We start from the raw sequence: 7,285 nt of genomic DNA on the forward strand, positions 1-7,285 counted from the left end.
CCTATTTTCTTTCCTAATATTCATGTTAGTGTCATGTTAGGGAAATATATATTTGATTTTTATTGTTTAGTGACATGCTAGGGGTTGTTATTAATCTTGTTAGTATCATGCTAGGATCTTGCGATTATTATTATGCTTTAACATGATTATGATAATTGTGATTGTTGTTGTTATTATTATTATTATTATTATTATTATTATTATTATTATTATTATTATTATTATTATTATTATTATTATTATTATTATTATTATGTTGCTTGATATATATTTATTGTTCACTACTACAAAAATAGACTACGAGACCCGTTAAAACATGCCTTAGAGACCCGTTTATAGCGGGTCTCTATCTCAGGGGTCTCTTTGGTAAAGAGACCCCCTCATTATGGGGGTCTGTTTTTAAAAACAAATAGACCCGTTAATAGAGATAAGGGGTCTGTTTGGTGTGGTGTATAATTGATGCACTTTAAAGGGAAGGGACCCGTTATTTGCAATTGGGGGTCTCTTTAAGGGGTGTCAAATAAACCACATACATTAAATAACGGGTCTGTTTGATCCCTTTTTTAAAAAAAAAAATACTAATTTTCATATTTATTAAAATTTATATTTTTTACGCTAAAATAATAAATAGCTGATTTTTTTTTTCAAATTATGAAATTACAATTTAACATCATTGGTATTTCTTTTAAATAACAACAATAGTATTATACAACATTTACAAAGCTACAAATCCAAATTTACAAGTATATAATTACTAAACAAAAAATTGCATATCTTTAGTTCAACAAGTTATACAAACACTCTGTCAAAAAAAAAATTTATACAAACACAATTCCTAAACATACAACATATAGTATATAAGTTCTAACTAAATTCAATTGACAATAATCTTTCAACCCCACGCACCAAAGTTTTGTTGTCAACAAATTTGCAAATTGTGATTCTTTGGTTACAAAATACTCAAGAAGAACACGCATAATTATGTCTTCCTTCCCATAGTTTAAAATTTTCGTCCACTATCTCCATCTATTTCATATACTGCAATAATCAAGAACAACCCAAACTAATAATCAAAATACCAGCCATAAGAAGAAATTGGACATAAAAATTGAGAATAAACTAAAATAGAAATTAATCATTAATTAAAGAGAATTCAAATAGTCCAAGTTTATGAATATGAAATCCCCAAAATCAAGATCAAGAAAACTCAAATCCAAACCCAAACTGATAGATCTAAAAAAAACATAAAGAGTTATCCACCCCAATTACCAAAATACCTTCATTTTTTTGTACAAATCACAAAAACAAAAAAACCCAGAAACCTCCATCCTAACTGACATCAAGGCCAATTAAAAACGGCAAACAAGCTGACCACGCACGATTTCAGGTTTGAATTCTGCAATTTTTCAAACAAAAAAGAAGAACATAGACATCATTGTTGAATCCCAACATACGATCTAAGAGACGGAGTAAAAATCACAAATGAGACAGAAAAATATATACCTTAGAGCATGATTTTCTTATGGAGATGGTAGGAGTCGCTTCAACAATGAGTGGAAATTTTTATAGCTTGAATAGAGAAAGTAAATGGAAGATGGCGGATTCGGATGAGAGAGAAGATGAGGATTTTAATTTGGGGGTTGAGGTTAGGGTTTTGAGGAGAGAGAATGCCAAAATATATAGATGAGGAACATGTGAGTTTAGATGAGAACATAAAATGAATAAATAAAACAATAAGAGTAATAAGAACACCCGTTGGGGTTTTTTCAAAAAAAAAATAACAGTAATAAGAAATGGAAAATAAGAGCAGAGAATGTGTTAAAGGCCGAAGGAAGAGACCCGTGAAAAAAATTTGATAACGGGTTTCATATCCTTACATCTTTTGTTCTTCAATCAAGTGTGTGGGCCCTAGTACACCTAAGAGACCCATTGAGTGCATAATTAGGTCTTTTATATCTCATATATTCTTAAGTGGTGGGCCCTAGGATATATAAGAGATCTGTTATATTAAATATTGGATCTCTTACATCAAACAGACCCGTTCGTTAAATAACGGGTATTTAATAAGCTGTATGTTTTCCAAATTTTGTAGTAGTGGTTATTGCTTGATGACACCTTTTATGCATATTTAAAGGGAATTTGTACTAGCAATCACGCTTAATAAGATAATTAATAATCTTGTTTAGGGTTAATATGATTATAATTCAATTGATCGCCAATAATAGTTTAGTTTGTGCATTAATATTCAACCAACATAGATAAACAGGTTTAGAGTAAACCTAATGATTGTATGTTATTCAGAAAGCGCACATGAGTACGATCTGAATAAAGTAGAGGCCTATTATTAGAGCAGGTTCAATCTCTGTTAGGTTGGATTTGTACCTTCATCCCCGAACTACCAGTCATGGTTCCAGACCTATTGGAGTTGGCGATCTCTTGGATCGTTAAGGGGTGTAACCCTCACCTCGTGAACAGTTTAGAAGTTCCTAAAACTTGTTGGCGACTCTTTTGCTCTATCTTCTTTCCCTTTGGACGCCACCTTACTTTAGTGTATGATCACAGTGGGGTTCAAACTAGGGGTAATGCTTGAAATGTTCCCTACAGATGCACAAAGAAGTGGAGGTCTATGTCTATGATAAGATCGTTAAGTCAAAAGATCGCCCAGGCCACATCATTGCACTTCTCAAGTTCTTTGAAAGACTCTGCAAGTACAACATGAGATTAAATCTAGCAAAGTGTGCATTTGGGGTCACATCAGGCAAACTACTTGTATATGTGATCAGTTCTCGAAGGATCGAAATTGATCCCACAAAAGTCAATGCGATCATGGCCATGCCACCGCCCAATAATGAGAAAGAAATTCGAGTCTTCATTGGAAGGCTGTAATATATAAGTAGGTTCATATCAAAACTCACGGCGATATATGAACCTATATTCAAGAAGTTAAGAAAAATGTCCTAGTCACATGGGATGATGATTGCCAAAAAGCTTTCGACAAAATCAAACAGTACCTGGCAAACCCACCCGTGCTAGCGCCAGCAATACCTGACTTTCCTCTTCGACTCTACCTTACGGTCACAAGAGAAACGATGGGGGCAATTCTAGCAAAAGAGATCGAAAGCAAGGAGAATGCAATTTACTATTTGAGCAAGAAGCTTCAAGGATATGAGATACGATACACACCACTTGAAAAGTTGTGTCTCGCACTTGTGTGGGCCGCACAGAAACTAAGACATTACATGCTCACTCATACAGTGCATGTCGTGTCCAAGATGGATCCTCTCAAGTACTTGTTCGAAAAAGCAACACTCAATGGCAGATTATCAAGGTGGATAGTCAACCTTGCTCAATTTGACTTGAAATTTGTACCACAAAAAGCCATCAAAGGTTCTGCGGTTTCTTACTTCTTAGTAGATTTTCCACTAGAAGAAGTTGAGAAAGAAAAAGATGAGTACGATTTCCCTGACGAAGATTTACTCATGAACGAAGATGATAGCTGGATGCTCTATTTTGACAAAGCTTCAAACCAAAAATGTTGTGGTGTAGGAGTCTTGCTCGTATCACCCAAGGAAGAGCATATCCCAATTTCCATGAAGCTCGACTTTGATGTCACCAACAATGCCGCAGAGTACAAGGCATGCATTTTGGGATTAGAAACAGTTGTGGCCTTGGGAATTAAGAGGCTTAAAATCTATGGTGATTCATCACTAATCATTAACCAGATCTCCAAGAGATGGAAGGTGAGAAGTGAAAGCCTCGCTAAGTATCAAGCTCATCTGGAAACTCTCACGGACTAACTAGATGAAGTGGAATATATGTACTTGCCTAGAGAAGAAAACCAGTTTGCCGACGCATTGGCTAAATTAGCATCAATGGTGCGAATACCAAAAATACAATCAGAATGCCTTTGACCATAGAAAGAAGATATGAGCCAGCTTATGTTCACGCACTTGATGATGAACAAGAATCACAAGAAGAATATGAAGAGCCATGGTATATAGATATCCTTAACTACGTGACAAAAGGAGAATACCCTCCTAATACTGATAAAAGGGCATGTCGTGCTTTGAGGCTCCTGGCCTCATAGTATGTGCTTATCAGGGGAGAACTTTATAAAAGAACTGCACTAGGGAGAAATCTCTTATGCATAGCCAAGAAAGAAGCACACAAAACCATGGAAAATCTTCATGCCGGTATATGTGGAACGTATATGAATGCTAAGATGTTAGTCCAGAAGATTCAACGACAAGGTTATTATTTGTAATACCCCGTATTTTTATACGTATTTTATATGGGTATTTAAATAATTTTAATATTTTAATTATGGTGTTTTAATTATTTATTCTATGTAAGTTTGGAAATATTTTTACTAAAGGAAAGTTCGTTTAATTATTTATTTTATAAAAGTTGGGGTTCTATTTTAGGAAATTATGATTTTAACAAGTTTTAGTAGGGAAGGGATTAGAAAAAACTAAAGGAGGAAAGTTTAGGGTAAAAGGGTGATAGAGAAGGGGTATAAATATCCCTCTTATGAGGCAATTCAACTTTTCCCAGAGTGGAGAAAACCCAAGGTAAACTTCTCTCCCTTTTCTCCTTATTTTTCTTCTTTCTTTTTCTTTTTCTTTCTCCTTCCCCTTCCCCTTTTGTTTTCGCACCACCACCACCTGCAACCACCACCATCGGTGGGCCGCCGACCACCAGCCACCCAGCCGACAGCAGCAGCGACCACCAGTGCTGGCAGCAGCCGGCAGTGGCGCCGGCCTACTATCGGTAGTCCTGGGTTTCGAAAAAAAAAATTTTAAAAATCAAATCTTTCTTGCTCAAATTTAATCTATGCTTTAATCTAATTGTAAATTATGAGTTTTGGGATTTAATTTTGATGTTTGATTATTGTAATTATGTTAATTAATTTTCAGATTTGGTTTTTAATTAAAAAACCCCAATTTTTGAAACCCTAGGTTCTTGATTTATAAGTTATTGAAGGATTATGATGTATATTGGGGTAGACCTTTGTTTTAAGTGTTTTAAGGCTTAATTACAGCAAGTTTTAATTAAAATAAAGTGCTGGAATTTTATGTCGAACACTTAATATTATGTTTCTTGAAGAAATTTTAATTACCCATTAATTGGGACTTAATTATGATGTTTTAAATATAATTTCAGCTTACTTTAATTAAATTATGAGGGGTTTTAAAATAGTATATATTTCTGGAAATTTGTTTAGAGTGGATTTTAATACTCTATTATGATTTTAATGTGTAGGAGACTTTGAAGTAAGCAATTTCTACTAGTCGTGGCAATTTTAAAATCGTACTCAAGGTACGTTCGCGTACTTAGCATATTTTTGGTGATGTAGTATCATGCTAGGCTTGATTTAATTTATCCTAAATAGTATCATGCTAAGATATATGATTGGAAATTGTGGATTATTGATATTGGTGATTAAATTAGAAAGCATGATTTATTTGAGATGGATTAATAGTTGGAAAATTAATGTTTGGCATGTTGTGTTTGAACCACACTTTTATTTATGGCATGTTAGAATGGATGATTAATTAAATTACATGCTTAGTTATGTTTGGAGTATTGAAAAAGAATTTTATTATGGTTCAAATAATTTTATAAATGCTTTAAGCATGAGGAAGAAGCTATATAAGTGTCTATGTACACAAGGAATAAATTGTATGTTGGTGCCTTTGTGCACTTAAGGTGTTTTTAACACTGAAGGATAGGATTTTTGGCGCTTTATGCGTTTAAGGTGTCTTTGACACTGAGGTAGAATTAAAAAGGGTTCAACATTAAATAATATGTGGTCAATAATTATTCAAGAATTAAATTGGTATGTTTGGTAGATTGAATAAATATTGTTGATTGATTTAGTATGCTTTGAGAGTCATCATTAAGTCCAATAACATGTAAATAACGTAAAGTGAAATAGATTACGCACCAAAACTCTTGGAACGTATATACCTTGAGTATGAACAATGGGGGGAGTTATGGGTTTTATATTTAACCATAACTTCTAATGGAGTACAGGACACTGTACATTCCTTTTTATTTATTATTATGCGCAGGAATTCTGCCACCTTTGAGTGGTTTTGTCATTGGCACGGTTAGCTCCCGTGTCAGTTAAACTCAATTTATTTGGGGGAGGTATAGTTGGAAACCCGTTCAATGCGTATTCAATGCTAAATGAATTATTTAGTGTCTAGTTAAAGTGTCTTGTTGATTGTTGTGTGTGCTTGTAAAAAGGTGCATTGAGGTAAGTGTGTGTTGATAGGTAAAAACATGTTTGTGTGTTTAATTACGCTTACGTACTCAACTTTGCTGATTGTGTATGTTTGTGTGTTTGGCCATGTCTTTATCTTGGCCCTATGAGGACCCATTTTTAATGGATAGTAGTGGGGACAAGTAGAGATAAACTGTTCAGTTATTGAAGCATATTCATGACGGGGCATGAGTGAAGATTGAATCATGCTAGTTTCCAATAGTTTACAATGTGTTTTATGCTTTGTTTATTTATGATACTTTTCATGTGGACTAACGCGAAGGCTTGGTTTTGGAACTGTTTTGAATAAGGGACTTTAATGGTTCCAAGTTGTAGTTTGATTTTATTTGACTTTGTTTGTTTGGTTTTAAACTTTACTTTCGTTTGGTTGAATTTTGAGTTGACTTGTTTAAACGCTTTTTAATTTAAAGTCTTCCGTTGTGTATCTTTGATAGTTGGCTTAGCCGTTTTCACGGTGGCGGTAATGTCTTAGATATTCCTAAATCGTATTTTAAAAAGTAAAGTGGGTATTTAAAAGAAAGGAATTTCTAGGGTGTTACAAAGTGGTATCAAAGCTTTGGTTGAGATTTTAAATTACGACTAACCCGAAAACGTTTATCTTACTATGATTTAAACTTGGCCAAGTGTTAATTTAATTATGCAATGGTATTTGTTTCGTTTTTATTTCTTTTATTTTTTTTTAAGGGCCGAATTTTTTTTTTTTAATTTTGGTCCGATTATTTTTAAGGGGGACACTCGAATTTTTTTTTAGAGTGTCGGAACTTTTTTTTAGTAGGGCCGAAAATTTTGGCCCTCATCCCATTGATTTCGAAATTTTTTTTAGCAGGGTAAATTTTTTTTTTTTTTTGTTTAGTTTTGCAGGGAGTAAGGATTGAGGGTGTGTGCTTATGCAAAATGGGAAGGTGATTGCATATGCATCGTGGCAGTTAAAGACCCACGAAGTAAACTATCCAACCCATGACTTGGAATTAGCTGCAATCATTTTTGCACTAAAAA

The 7,285-nt window shown here is 33.9% G+C and overlaps 1 long non-coding RNA gene across 1 annotated transcript; it reads right to left on the reverse strand.

Moving 5' to 3' along the window:
- Positions 1 to 657: 657 nt before the first annotated feature.
- Positions 658 to 1,971, reverse strand: LOC145634787 (uncharacterized). Its single transcript, XR_014113560.1, has 2 exons — positions 1,504 to 1,971; positions 658 to 1,396 (listed from the first exon to the last, which is right to left on the reverse strand). It is a non-coding gene; the product is annotated as an uncharacterized LOC145634787 (long non-coding RNA).
- Positions 1,972 to 7,285: the final 5,314 nt, after the last annotated feature.

The sequence above is a fragment of the Chenopodium album genome, chromosome 6 (assembly GCF_948465745.1).
Source record: "Chenopodium album chromosome 6, dcCheAlbu1.1, whole genome shotgun sequence".
Classification (NCBI taxonomy): Eukaryota; Viridiplantae; Streptophyta; class Magnoliopsida; order Caryophyllales; family Amaranthaceae; genus Chenopodium; species Chenopodium album.